Below are 15515 nucleotides of genomic sequence, written 5' to 3'. Positions count from 1 at the left end.
GGTTCTGGAAGATATTGCCTACATCCCACATTTTGGAGCTGCTTGGCAGTGTTCCTACACATTAGCCAAGATATTTGGTTATCTCCATGTTTTGTTACTCCTAAACTTTCAAACTAGGTCATAACTTCCTCACAACAGGGTTGTTCATTATTTAAAACAGATTATTCCCTTTGCTACCTAAGGATTTAAAGCCAGCTCATACAGATTATGTCTTCCTCCAGGCAATATGAACATTCATTTTACCTGAAGAATGCAATAAGAAGGAACAATCTTCTGTTGTAATTATTACATATGCCTAGTTTTAAGATTAAAAGTTTTTATTCCCTGTCCACATGGACACCATGTGTGTAAGGAAATGCTCTAATTAAATTCATTGAACTACAATGTGAGCCATAATTTAAATAATAGAAAAATGAGGTATTGAATTTCCAAGGATATTTTGTAATTGGAATGAGAGCAGCTGCCAAAAGAAGACAAAAAGCTTCGGGGCAAACAGGGTCTATGGGTTTGGGCAACAGCAGGTAAGCAGAACCCTAGATCTGAGATTGATTACATGGATTTTTCTAGCTTGGAAAGAAAACGACTGAAGAATTAACAAAGTACTCTGCAATAAAACACATGTAGAAAACAGACTCTGAACACACTCTTATTGATAAACTGAAAACAGCAGAGTCCTCTCCTGTGAGGACACATTCTTGTGTGGGTAGAGAGCAGGGGAAACAGATACACTTTCTTTTGCCAGTGTGGTTTCACAGAAGTTAGAACTGGTTCAGGTAGAACCATTTATTATCTGATTGGACCTTGCTTGATTTTAGATAATTCTTGGGAGAAGATCCCTGTGTGTGTTGGGAGTAAAAATCATAGTACAGACACAAGCAGTGTAAGGAAGCCTTCACCAAGTCTTATACAGTACTTCTAATTGATTATAAAATGTTCCCAGTGTAAACGAGCTCTGAAAGTCAGGATTCCCAAAATTCACTCCTGCCATTGAAAACATCTTACTTGCATGATCTGTGCAAGCATCCCAGCTAAATGAGACTCCTACATTCTCTTTTTTTAGTTGAAATTAGTATCTCCTGTACTCATACAGCACCAAACAATGGGGAACTTTCAATGCTTTCAGATATCATGGGACAGAGACAGAAAGTGTAAAAAACTGAAAAAGGCAGAAAGCATGATGGCACAAAGTACACAAAGGCTGGTAGGACCAAGCACCAAAACAATATTCACTAGACCATCAGATGCATACTACCTGGAATGGAGAAATGAACTATTCTGTATTGCCAAAGAAAACACAGCTTAATTTTAAGACAATTCTGTTCAGAGGCATCAAACCTAATCCACCCTCCTCATTTCGCAGCGCTATTTACTCAGTAAGAAAGAGCATGAATGTATGAAGTGAAAGGATCCAAACGAAACCCTCACACTCAGTCCCCACAGGCTACCCTAACATAATCTATAAAATATTTTAACAGGTCTATCATTCTAACTTAAAGTTAGACGTCCTAATAACATTTTATTTCAAGTGTGTTTTTTTTGCCAATAATTGGCAATATTTTGGGAGCACCTGGAGACAAAAGCTCATATGAGAATTACAGATTTCCTTGGAAAAATGGCCTATTGCAGCAGGAAAAAAAAAATACCATAGCCCTAGAGGTTCACAATTGAATAGGAAAAAAAAAATGACATCTTTTTTATAAGTCACATTACTTAAGCCAAGTACTGAGCCTGGGAGGAGCCTGACTCATAATATCAGAATGTTTAGAGTTGTCAGTATTTTTAGTGCTGTCACTATTGCACATGTTTACTGTCACACCTACCTTTTCTTTCATTTTAGCTTGAATATCAGAACTCTTCAGATCTAGATCTGGATTTTGAATGCAGAAGCCCAGCAATGATCAAATTTTAATCACGTCCACCAAGCAGATATGAACCATCTCAAGTGAACAATGAAAACCCCTTCACAGGTAAGCAACCCAATGCAAAAGCAGCTATAAATAGCATAAAAGCTCCAATTGTTTTCTTTTAAAAGTAAACACAATTGTTTCAAACCCAGCCATTTGCCAAAATAAATCAGAATACCCATAATTACATCATAACACAAAAGGCAACACAAATACCCCTTTCCTGGGGTAATGTCATCTAATCGATTTAATTTTACATTGTTAGTTGTGCTGCAATAGTAGAGGCAAAGTATCAGGACATTAAATGTTACTTGTCCTTACACAGCTTTGAAAATTAAGCACTAAAACTGAAGTCTGAAAGCTTTCTTCAGAACTCTGTGGAAGAAAAGAATTGCACTAAGGCGCATATTTCCATCTAGGCACGCAGATCTGAAAACCTGCACTTTAAATAAATGAGTTTCTTGTGAATTATATTTCAGTCCCTGTCCCTTTTGTTTTCTGATGAGGCACAGTGAGCTACAGCTGCTGCCAGACCTCTGTTTATGCAAATGTGAAGCAACTCCATTTCCCAGTAAGCCAATGCCACAAAAAAAAAGTGACCCTTTTAATTAGCTTCAGGTTCATTTCCAGAGGGCCGGGGGTCAGAAGAGCAGAAAAGACTGCAGAAGAAAAAGTGTAAGGACAGCTCGGTTCTTGAACCCGTAGCTTCACATGAAGTAGTTCAGACCACCCTTTTTCAGCAATGTCTAAGCAAGGCCACGGAGATAACTCACACAAACCATCCTGGGCACATGGTCAGTGCAACTCCACAGCGACAGTCCATGTTTCTGTGAGTCCAGGGCCATCACCAAAAGGCAGGAAGGTGCACCTGGGCATTCTCACTCTAGGTATCATGAATGTAGCCTCATCACCAGCAGTCAATGTCCTTCCTCCATTCTAGCCCTAGAACAGGCTCTCCTCACTAGATCCAAGATTATTTTCTCTGTTAATGACAACTGTTATTTGTGCATTAACATGCTTCAGTAAGAACAGCCTTCAGCTCTGCAGCATGGCTACGTGCTCTGAGCAACAGAGGTGTCTAGGAGAAGCAACGAGCTGTCTGGAATTGTCAGAAGGAAGATTGCAGCAGTGGGACAGGAGGTGCTGCTGGTAAGAGGAGAAAAAGCAAACAAGACTCCTCTTCAGCTAAGCCATTTGTCTCAAGACAGTAATCCTGCTTTGAGCTTGTTTTGTCCCTTTACTTCTCTCACCAGGTCCCCTGGCCCATTTCTTCACTCTACTTCTTTCTCTACATCTGATAACTCTGTGTTGGCCCAGCCTCAGCAGGCCACACTCCTTACTCCCCATATCTAAAAAAAGAAAAAAAATCTGCTAGTTTCTAATGAATTCAACCCAACTTTTTCTCACTAAAAGTGTAGATATGCCTGCCAGCCTAGTCATGTACAGAAACAGGCTGCAGACTTCTGCCTATCCATTCTTCTTTTCATGGGAGGAATTCTGTATCTCAAAAATAGCCAATTTCAAATGAATCTGAAAGAATATCTCAAAAGCTGTTAAATCCTTTTAAGATTAAAAAATAAATATTAAAAAAAAAATTGATCTAAGTACAGAGGTGTAAATCAGCAACCATACTGAGTACAAGGCTGCAGTCTGAGTTTAGGGGATAACTACACCCATTCTCAACTTACCTCAGCAAAGCACCTAAGCACAAAAGTCCCAGAAAAAAAAGCCAGAAGCTGAGGGGAACCCAGCAGCACCAGTCCCAGAAGGCTGATAACAACATCCCCAGAAGCAGCCCCAGACACAGCAAGCAGAAAACCAAGTCCAAGGTCCATTTGTGGAGTCCCCTCAGGAGCAGGGAGGGGACAAAGTCGGGCAAAGGACTGCAGACATGCAGAAAGGCACGCTGGAGGTCCCCATCCAGGAGAGCGTTACCAACAGCACAAATCTAAGGTCCACCCAGGAGGCAGAACCAAAGGCAAGGCTGACAACCAAAGCTCCTACAATGCAACCTACCTGGGGCTACACCCATTGGGCTCCTGGGGGTTCATGGAGGCCTCAGATGAAGGCGGTCTGGAAAATTATAACCTATTAGTGCCCTCAGGGCCCTCACAATGAGCACCTGTTACTACCTTTTCTGGAGACCATCAGGGTAAGTAATATGGTGAAGATAATTTTCAGTATCATGTTATTTGGAGGCAAATTCACTCAGTCTAACCATAAAAGTCAAAGTTTTAGAGCTTTCAGTTTAAAGAAGAAGGAGTTGCTCACCTCTACATTTTATCCATATAACTTCTTCTTGGAAACTCACAATTAATGTGAGATGACTTGCTTTTATTGCACTGATACACACATTCATTGTCAAAACAAGCACGTTAGAATACTTCCTAAATTCTGAAAACAAATGCATACACAAGTCTTATCACAGAGAGTTTCTCTAGTAAGCCATCAAGGATTTCAAAGTTAGGTCACAAAGACAGTCTGACCATGTGGCACAACTTCTGGAGGAACGCTTTAAAGGTGGATCTCCCCTAAACCAAGCCATCCTGTCCAATATATTCCCATTGCCTCCACAGAACTGGATTCAGGAATTCATGAAAGGTCTTAGACAAAGAGAGACACAAGTCTCTTAGGAGAAGGATCCTGTTAAGAAACTGCCATGGTCACTAGCAGCCCTCCAAAATTACTCAGACCCACTAAGACACTACTCAGACTCACAGATCTGACCCGTCCAAAGTCCCTAGCCCCACAGATCTGGCTCCCCATCCTTGTGATTTCAACCCCAAAGTCACTGAGACTTGCATGAAAGTTGACGGGGAACAGATAATACACCTTCACATTGCACTGAAGTGTCACCGTGAACCAGGCCTCTTTTTGTGATAACCTAATGAGCATGTGGAGAAAGAGAAGATGAGTAGGGGATGGCAACCATGCTTGCAGGAAAAAGGACACTTCCTCTCAGAAGAGTTATTTAGATGCGTATCTCCCATTTCCAGGAGCATCTACCATCACACTGTGCAAGTGGCTGTTTTGCAAACATTTTGTACTGCCAGTACTGTGAGATGCCCAATAACCACGGCCCCCATATCGCTAGTGGCAGCTGCCTTGATGATGCTCCATGATAGAGAGGAAACTTCAGCTCTGCATTTTTCTGGATCTACTCCCACACGTGGGAATTGCACAGTAGGTGAGCAGAGCCCATTGCAACACACATCGCTGGGGAAAGGCTCTGTCACTTGTACCAGGCCTAAACCATGGCATCCATCTGGTGGCTGAAGCCTTGCGTGGGATCAGCTCTGCTGCGGAGGGAGAATTTCTCCCTGTGTGCACCCCACAGGAATCATCAAATGGTGGCTTCCCAAGGGGAGACAGCACTTGAGCACTTAGTGCCGACGTGAGGGCTGAGAACAGCACTGTGACTCTCCTCTCCTCCACACTGGGCAGAAAGTTGGGTTTGGCACCAAGTCCTCTCAGTGCCTTCTGCAGACACACACAGATGCAACAACACATCCACTCACACGCACAGAGGAAAAATACGGAGTTATGTTCATTAGGAACAGGGAATCTCTCTTCAAGAAAGATGGTGCCAATTAGAGAGATTTGTCAGTGTCATTACAAACAGAGCCTAGGATGAGCTGTGCCACAGGAAGAGGACAACACAGTGAGGGACCAGAGCTTAAGTACCTAGGCAGAGTCATTACAGAGCCAGTGAATATAGGAAATGAAAGATTTCCCAACCAAATCCTGGGGATTTTATGTTTTAACCAAGTTCTCAAGCTTCAGTTTTAATTGTGCTTTTACTTGGTGCAAAGCAGTTTTAAAAAGCAACTTAGGGGGAGAAAATGAAGAGACACAGTTATACGAGGCTTGGGACATGTGGAGCTAAAATGCTGACTGTTGTCTTGGGCAGCTCACAAACAGTACTTACGCAAGCTGGGAACTGTGCACCACTGCCAGTGCTCCTTTAACTCCTGACCTTTTCCTGGACGTCAGATGGGAATGATTTTTAGTCTATCCGGTCTGGAGTGAATTTGATCCTGAGCACCAGGGCAAGGGAAGAAAAAAGTTTATTCTTTAAAAGTTTTACATACTGGATGCTTAAAATTTAACGCTCGCCCCTTAGAGCTATATTCCTAGTTCAGAGCTGGTAAGAAGCAACATGTTTTTTGCTTTAATCCTTTCCAAAGACACATTCCATAAATCGTTAGCATCCTTGCCAACCACTCAGTCTCTTAGTGAGCCCACATACCAGCTTTAAAGTAAGCTCTTCTAAAACCAATGCAACAGTCCTGTGGGTTAAGTTTATATTATTTCCAGATTCGTATAGCTGCAGGCTCCTTTTTAAAGTTGCAAATGATAAGTCATCTCTTTGTTGCCAGTACTTTTCTTTTCTTAAAAAAAAAAAAAAAAAACTTTGTTTAAACATTGTTCACTGATGCACTTAGTGAAAAGCAGACTGTACTAGCTGTAACATAGCTGTGCATGCTGTAGCAACAGGGATACAGTAAGTATTTTGCAGAAGGAGGGGTGAAGAATCCCTGCTTGGACAATTCAGTCTATTAATAACTCCAGTATAGATACCACTGCTTAAAAACAAATTGAAGCACAGCAACAAAAGCAATATATTGCACTGACACAGCACCTCTCATCTCAAAATGCACTAGTCGCATACTCTCAACAGCATAACCACAAGCTGTCCAAAGCAGCTATTCTAAAAAATACAAGGGCATGAGGGACTTCCCTATCCTCTCATGCCAGCTACCCACAGAGCATAAAAAAAGCATAATACAGTCACTCCTCCTTCTGGCACACTGGGGTTAGGTAAAATTCTCCTGTCTGCTCACTGATGCCTTCATCTCTCCCTTCCCTGACCAACAGAGAAAGTGGGGAAACAGACAGCAAACACTTAACCACACTGAAGTCCTCTTTTTTCCTCTTTTCCCTGATAGACTGTAAAAAAATTATTGTAAAAACGACACCACATTAAAATTAGAGTGTAGAAATATTAATGTGTGAAATGCTCCTCTTTTCACCTTTTCCTGCCTTGCCTGCTTTTGTGTTCTGCTGTTTCCACCAGTGCTGCCATGGCTCACCGAAAATCAGGCTGGGTTTGAGAAAACATTTGCTTCTCTCCACAGGGGGAGCTCATTTTCTCCTACCCCTTTGGAAGCCTCCAGCTTCTGCTGGTTTGAGAATCAGGTGCTTCCCCCAGCCTCTCTCAGGAAGTAGGTACCAGAAGCAGAAACAAATAAAAGCAATTGCAGGAAATGCAGGGGAGTGATGCCAGCCCCTGTTTTCAGATCTTAGTCCATGGGGCCTCTTCCACTCCTGCAAGCTCCCACAGTCCACACCAGCATGGGTCCTTGGCTGTCAGTGGGAGCTCTCGGTTTACTTAAAGAAAAATCTGCTTTTACACTCCCAACTGCCTATCTATGTGCAGAGCTGGGCAGTGGTACCCAGTGACATGACCTATTTATTTATTTTTTAATGACACATGCTGCAAACTCATCAGCCTCCAATTTAACCTTGAGAAACAACAGAGAATTGGTACTGGGAGCTCCAGTGAAGACTGGACTGACGCTAGACGGCATTTGTCAGTGTACCGTGGTTATCAGTATACTGTGTTTGACCCTTTTTTATGGATCAGCTGGGAAACCAAAGCTCCCATGCCTGCCTGTGAACTCACACTGTGGTTCTGCAAACATTTATATAAACAACTTAATCCCGCATACTTGACTGGTCTCCTAATTGAATATTTGCAAGACTTTGACCTTCGTGTAAACTGACTTTGCAGGAGACCAGGCAGCAATTTCCATGCATTATAAGACAAGACTGGCATTAAAATACCAAAAATCCATTCTCTCCATGCTTAAATTCACCCTGAGTTTACCTTTTGTCCCTTGAAAGAGAGAAAAGAGATGAAATGTCAGGATGCAGAAACAGAGGTAGGGTCAGACATGAAAGCAGAGCTGACGGACAAGCATGCAGAGTTCCTCTTGGCTCACCCCGTTGTACTGCCTGATTGTTTGGGAACCTCAAAAAGTCAGGTACGGGACATCTCTTTCTAAAAATCAGATCTCTGCATGAAAAAAGTCAGAGGGTTTCTTTCAAAGTCTGATTCAACTGATTACATTCTCCAGCACAAAGCAGAAGGTAGAGCTTCCGTGCACAATTAGCGTGAATATTGATTGACCTTGGGCATACACAGGAGCTGCTGGATAAAACTACGTTAGCGTATTGTAAAGGTAATGCGTTGCTTAGCAAGCTGTGGTACAGCAGGGAAGTCGTGTAATTATCTTGCAGAAAAAACGTGTGAAGAAGCTTGCAGACAATGCTTCCTGCCAGTGCCCCAGGCCAAGCACTGGAACGCTTCTGGGATAAGGCCGGAGCTGGAATGAAGCTATTCCCCTCTCATTTCCCTTAAATGGTGTGTCTGACTCACTTCAGTTGGGGGACATGCCTTGGTTACTCACCGACTGTTTATCTAAATGTTAACCATGTGATTAAAATAACTGCTTCATAAATCCCCAGATCACCAGGAGCCGTGCCCTGGTATCTCTCACACTGATGTAAGTCCCAAGAGCAGGCCTTGGACACGCACTCGCTCGCATGAGTGTTTGCTGTCCGTGCCGCGGACACAGCTCTTGCTACTGGCCACGGGACAGAGCAGAGCCACCCTTAGCCTTCTTTTGGTCAGCCTGGGATGGCATCAAATCTCCAAAGGGACCTCATGGGTCACCGTGTGAACAACAGGAGTGGCCTGTGGTTAACCTGCTGAGGCCAGACTGGCTCACACCCTGGTTGAGCCATAACTTCAGGCTGTAGGATGGTGCAGAAAATTCTCTTGGACTTTCCATTTCAGTTCTCTAGCTGCTAAATGGAGAGAAGTTCTTTTGTTTCCTCCTTCCACCCTTGCAGGCTGTAGCTTCCCCATTAGCACCAGTCTCTTAGCCATGCGTGAGCATGGCGCATCCAGGTTGGGGTTTCAGACAGGATTTTGCTGCAAGTGTAGTTCTAGTGATGGTGTTCAAGACCCACATCTGCCTTTGTAAAGCATATAAAATATACCTGGATGGGAGGGATAACCAAGCCATTTCAGGTCTGGGCCCAATATTTTTGGCTTCCTGTTTTGCTGGAAAATCAGTGTAAATTTGGTGCCAGTCATTTCTCCCGATGCTATAGGAGGATAGAAAGCTCTCCTAGCTGCAGGATGCTGACTTGATGTCCTGCTGTTCAGCCACCAAGGTGAATAGTGGGGCAAAAGGCTGGGAAAGGGAGTGCTCCCTGGGCTGCAGCCTCAGCTGGATGCCACTCGCCAGAGCTAACGGGGCCAGGACCCACGAGCGCACGTGCTGGGACTGGGAGGACACTAATTTGTTGACAGTTAACAAAGCTGATATCCGAGGGATGTGTCATAACATTGCAAGGAGTACAACTGAAATAACGGAATGTGTTTTCAGTTTAGATGGTGTATTTTTGGCTAATGAATGCAGAGGAAAACAAAGGATGAGTCCTTATGAGAGGGGGAAGTAAAACCCACTGCTTTGAACCCCAAGGCTGCCCCTCGGAGTAGGGGCATGTAGCGGTATTCAGTAGTACTCGCCAAGACTTAAATCACAGATATACACACATGTGGAGAAAAGATAAAGGTTTATTACCAAACCCAACCAAGTCCCAGTGCTGGTACGAACTCCCAGTGACATCCATGGGTTTTGGATTAGGCTCCTAATGATCTGCGTTTATCCCTTCAACACTGTAGTTGCCAGAGGTGCCAAAAGTGGATTGGGGCAATATAAAACGAGAGAAATTCCCACAGCAGCACTGAGCTCTTTAGCTGGTACTTGTAGAGAGCACATTTCTTTGCCAGCTCCATAAAGCAGGACTGCTACAGGGGGACTCATGACTGTTTGCTTTATCCATACTGCACCACGTCAGACGGCGCACTGGGTCCTCCTTTCTTGTATGTCAGCTTCTCCCCAGTGACATGACCTAAAATAAGGCTGCCAAGGCTGTTCGGCATTTTAAAGTGACAGAACACAACATGAACACCCATTATGCTCTCTATTCAGCTGGGTTTCTTAAACATGTTTTAGATGGTGGGTCTGGCTTACTTAAGGAAAAAAAATAAAATAAAAAAATTAAAAGCCGTGTCTTTGTTCAAGTATTGTTCTTCATTCTAAGCACAATGGGTTGTGGTTTTTTGTCCCCACAGTGCAACAGGTTTTTGACACAATGGATGGAAATACTAACTCACAGCTTTAAAATGGCAATACATCACACTCTGGGGACTAGCATTTGTTTTTGAACTCAAGCAGCATAGACATTAAAAAGATTCATATCTCTTGACTTTGTCAGGTAAGTGCAAAATAACTGTGTTTGTCCTGTCCTGCAAGACCTCATCAGGAAACACATCTAACACTTTTATAAAGGACAAGATTTGCTAAATTTTCATTTAGTGTGCATGGTGGATAAGCAAGCTCTGGACCACCTTTCACCTATGCAAAAAGCTGCAGCTGAATGACAAAGCCCCACAGTGTTAGCTTAGCATCACCCAGCATCATCTGTATTGAAGTATCTTGAGTTCCCACTCCAACAGCTGGAGTCCCGAGCAGTGTGTGTGGTGCACTTGCCTCACAGTGCTTGTGCAGTGCAGGCCTGTCATCATCAAGGAGGTCAGATACCAGCATGGAGAACCAGCCTGTTTATGCATAGCCAGCCAAATGCATCCATGCTGGGATCTTCATGAATGTGCAGCAGCCACTTTTCAAATTTAAGTGTGCCTGGCTGTTGTAGGTGCACTGATTGATCCGGTATTATACAGCAGCCAGATGTCTAGAACTGACTAGGTCACTAAACTGCCAAGAAAAACAATAAGCTATTTCCAGAAAGTAACTGGATTGGCAAGTCCACAATCTGCAGTAAAGGAGTCAAGAGTCCAACCCATCTTTTTAACATAACTGCTGATCACCATCATCTCCTGCCAATGGAGGATGAAAGAAATTGCTCATCATCTTTTCAATTAAGTTATTCAGCTACAGTGCACACTCTACAAAGTCTCTAACAGCAGAAGTTGCTATCACTGAGAACTGCAGGGCAGCAGGCATTTTGAATGTGCACATATATGTCTAAGACCACTTTAAGAAATCTGGGAGAAATTCATACTGCACACTACTGAGTCTACTGACTTGCAGTAACCAGTTACCACCCTGCCAACTGCAGTTAAAAAATACACACACACAAAAACAAACCAGGAACCCCTGTCACACTCATCCAAGGATGCATTACACCGAGGCTGGCAAATTCACAAACTGCTGTTCATTATAACATAAGCAGAAAAAATGAGTCATTATGGGAGAAAATGCAAAACATCATGGCCAGGGTTTTCCTCATTTAAAGGCACCTTTCAATCAACCAAACTTTTCTGCATGGCCTGCCATCGGGTGTTGTGTTCAAGAGGGTGTTGTGATCTCAAAAGCATCCTGGTGCCCCCCGCCTGGTACTGAACTCTTTCTGGGGAGGGTTAAACAAACACACATATGGGCAGTCTGCTAATACATGTAGTTTCTGTAGAATTAGGTTGTTGGCAGATAAATGCAATGCAAGAGATCCTGTGTTGCTGTGTGGGTATACACAGAGTGTATATTCCTCTCTCCTAAAAGTGCCCCATATCTGCAACATCATTCACCAAAGATGTAAAAACACAGCCCTTCATCTGTGACTGCATGCAACCCTACATCTGTGACTGCACACAACCCCAAATGTTCTTGTTTCGCCAAACCCATGGTTACAACAACACCACAGAGCAAGTCCACTGTTTCACTCTGCCTGGTCTGTGTTGCAAGGCCAGCGCAGCACAGCCAGCACACACCAGTGAATTTTACACACAAGCTCACTCGTAGTTGTCTTACTATTCTGAGCTGACCAAAACAGTTCAAACAACATTAATCTCTTGGGGCAATGCACACGTCAAGGTTTAAAAGAAAAAGCACTTTGGAGTCATCCAAGCACACAAAAATGCGCTCAATTGTGCACTGTTGGCCCATCTCTGCAACTGGGGAAGGGCTGACACCACCCACAGAGCCTGGATCAGCTCCTTCTCCTCAGGGCTCGGTTTATCTTCCAAACATAAAACCATTTTCCTGACCAAAACAGACAACAGAGACCTTTTTTCAAGTTGCTGCTCCCTGTCCTGTCCTCACTTCACCGCTTAACGCTCTCCTGCCCACAAAGAGCACCTACTCACTGTTACTCACTCAGCCCTTTCTAGGAAACACCTCCTCTCTGCTGGGTTTGATGATGGAGAAGGACTGGTGGCCCCTTGGACCTCTAAGGGACATATCATCAGTTACCTTCTCTGTTTGGAAGCTCACTTATCCAGCAGTGGATTCGGTAAGGGAACAGACAGGGCTAGAAGTTCCTATTTCCACACAAACCACTAGTTATGGACACTTGCCTACACCTTCTGCTTGAGGACATGCTGAGCAGCCCTCAAGACAGCTGAAGCTGTACCTGAGCCTGTTTTCATGAGGATGTGGACTGTGACCCCGGTCACAAAGGGCCTTCAGCCCCTCACTTCTACTGGCCCATGCCTGACTCCATGCCAAATTTTGACAGGACAACTTGGGGAGCATTCTACCACGTGCTGCTGCTGGATGCAGAGGGGTTCTCGCTCCCCCCATAGATTTCTACTATTGCTTTGTCCCTGTAGACTCCATTGTGCATCCTCTGCCCTTCATCCTGTGAAAAGTTACGAGGAGCAAAATTCAGATATTCTCATCAGTCCTACCTGCCTTCTTTCCCCTCAGATATGTGGTCTCTGAACACAGTCCTTCCTTCAGCCCCTGGGTTCTTGTCCTCTCCGCACTTATATTTGTGCGATGCTGTCATAGAGTGGACATTATCACACATTTGAGTCTCTGGACTCCCTCGTGAGTGCCTCTGGACTGCAGTCAGTACAGTCGTGGCTGCTTGCTAAGAGGTAGGCTCCCTGCACCGTGAGTCATTCCTCCTCAGCTCTGCCCCCAGGCTTGGGCGGTCTGTCTGGTCACCAGCGTTTCTCAGGTCTGCCCAGTGCTCAGTGCTTCTACGTGGTGCTAGGAAATTGCAATCGCTTTAAACCAAATGCTGCGGTAGCTCAGGATTAGCAGGGATAGTTTAAATATTTGACTGCAGAGAAAGATATTTCCACCCTGAGCTGGGAATTGTCTCTCTTCATCAGTGGCAGGCCACATCAGACGGAGTGTTGCTCACTTCCCCCGGGTGCCTCTTGTCCAGAGGGCAGCCCTTGTGGTAGATGTCCCTCATATAAATACCGCAGGCGTGAGAGCAGCCCCTCTCCCATGAAGGTGTTTTGGCCCAGCAAAGCCTGCTGGGTGGGGTGCAACTGTGTTACGGGGCAGCACCACAGCCAAAGAGGGAAGGGGTGAGCAGCCTCCCTGTGTTGAAGCAAACAAGAAAGCAGGCAGAGGGTTCAGTCAAACCAAACCCTACAGGCACCTATTTCCTTCATAGATGCTTGTTCTTTCCTCTCCATGCTGGCCTGCTGCCTCAGCCTCCCATCAGGCACCTACCACTGCTCCTCACCCCAGCCAGGGCTAGCCTTAGGTCTGCTCCTCAGGCCTGTTTTTGTACCCAGACACAAAGCAGTGTTGGCTGGCTATGGACACTCTCAGGCAGTCCTTTCTGTCCCAACAACCTTCTTCTCACAGAGAAAACCAGTACCTTTTTTTTTGTTTTAATTTGGTAATTTTTATTTTGTCCCATGCCTGGCTTCAGGAATAGCTGACAAATGACTTCAACATTTCAAACAATCAATTTTGGACAGAGATCAAGTAGGAAGAGGGACAGTAAATCATCAGGAAGGTTATTGATGATAAAATACGTATAGTTAGGGAAAAAGACTAATACCAGAGTTACCTCCAACGTCTTGGCCCTGCTGACCCACAAGGCAGCATTTAATGTGACCATCAGAGCATCAAGCTGAAGATCAGATATACTAACATGGTGAATAAAAAACTTTCACAAATAGCTGTAATGCTTACTGTCCTTTGATCCTTCTCCTGCCTCCCAGTATGCTTATAGCTACTTTAAATAAATCCCTTGATGACTTCTCAGGGGCAGGGGTAGTGTGGCCCTATAGCCATGGCATTCAACAAATGCCCTGAATATTCTTGGCTATTAAACACCTCCCACTCTTTTCCAGGAGTTGACTGCTTATATGTGTGTTTTCCCCTGTGAATTACAGCTGAGGTTAACCACGTTTCTGCCTGTATAAGAGTTTCTATTGTCATCCAAGAGGAAAAATGAGTCCTTCCATCCCTCCCCAGGTCTGCAGTGAAGCCCAGCTGGCATGGCTTCCTGCCCAGGATGTAGGGGAACCATCCCTATACGTGGCCCAAAAAGCACTGCAGGATCTCACATTATGTAAGGGCATGGTCCTACGCTGACACACAGTGTTATTAAATGGGTAAAACCTCTGTAGCTGGTAGCAACAACGAAAAAGATTGGAGATTTCCCTTAAGAAGTTCAGTGAAAAAGTTTTCAGACTCTGCAATCTTCCTGCAAATTCTACTGTCACACTGAAATATTTGAATCTTCCCTCAGATCAAGCAGTAGAAGCACTATGAGGATTTTGATTAATTTGGGCCTGTAGCAGGACACAGGATTTTTATAGGTCATTTTTCATCACATTTTCTTCACCACCACCCCCTTCACTCCCAGCAAAGATATGGACCCATTTGCCCCAACAGTTTGCAGATATCCCCTTTCTAAACCACTGACTTTCCCTCTTCAGTGTTTTTGGTGGAAGTAAGTACAGACACACTACTGGTTCAGATTTTAGGGTAGTATCTACATTTTGCATGAATTCACCTGTTGCATTTAAATGTGTTGTGAAACTAGTAATCCATGAGGGTCAGGTTATTCTCCTGCTTTACAGGGAGACAAAGACAAAGAACACGGGACAGGACAACATGACTTTGGCCACGTGGTGCTGTTGTCAGTGCAGAGATTCTCACAGATTTCCACAACACAGAAAGGAGGAATTGATATGAGATGATGGACAGACAAATAAAGCAAAAGGAAGAAGCAAAGATCCTCCCCAACCACTCCTCCACTGTTCCTCTATAAATAAATAAGCTAACATAAAGGAAAAGCAAAAATTCAAAATACACTTTGCAATGAACGGGAGAGTAGAAAATAAAATAAAGAAAGCCTTAGAAAGGGACAAGGAATACACTTCTGTAGGCAGAGACGCATAAGAAATGATCATAATACAAACAGAGGGGCTGGAAGGAAAGAGGCAGTGAAACATAAGATACCAGGGAGCAAATGAGAACCAGAAATTCAATCAAGATTAGAAAACATTTTTATTATATTTGGCATTAACAATGCAAGCACTCTAAGTGTGGTTAAGATGTAGAAGAAATATCTATAATACTCCATTGTGCATTAATTTAATATCAAGAAAAAAATCACATTCTCTGAATATGATGCCCACGTGCTGCCAGCTACCTGCTGTGTCAGTAGGGTTTCTTGGCCTCCTTGCCCTACTCCAGGTCAAGCATGCTTTCTGAAGATGGTCTTGGTTCATACTGGAAAGGAAATAGGAAG

General features: G+C 44.0%; 1 protein-coding gene across 1 annotated transcript in view; it reads right to left on the bottom strand.

Moving 5' to 3' along the window:
* Positions 1-12846, bottom strand: part of CALD1 (caldesmon 1) — a 247356-nt gene extending 234510 nt beyond the window's left edge. The window contains exon 1 of the mRNA XM_072040363.1: positions 12691-12846. The gene's annotated coding sequence lies outside the window, so the exon portion shown is untranslated. The remainder of the gene's footprint in view (positions 1-12690) is intronic.
* Between the last annotated feature and the right edge of the window lie 2669 nt (positions 12847-15515).

This window comes from Anas platyrhynchos, chromosome 1, assembly GCF_047663525.1.
Source record: "Anas platyrhynchos isolate ZD024472 breed Pekin duck chromosome 1, IASCAAS_PekinDuck_T2T, whole genome shotgun sequence".
Taxonomy (NCBI): Eukaryota; Metazoa; Chordata; class Aves; order Anseriformes; family Anatidae; genus Anas; species Anas platyrhynchos.
Note: the sequence above shows the minus strand (reverse complement) of the source record. Positions and strands in the feature narration are given on the sequence as shown.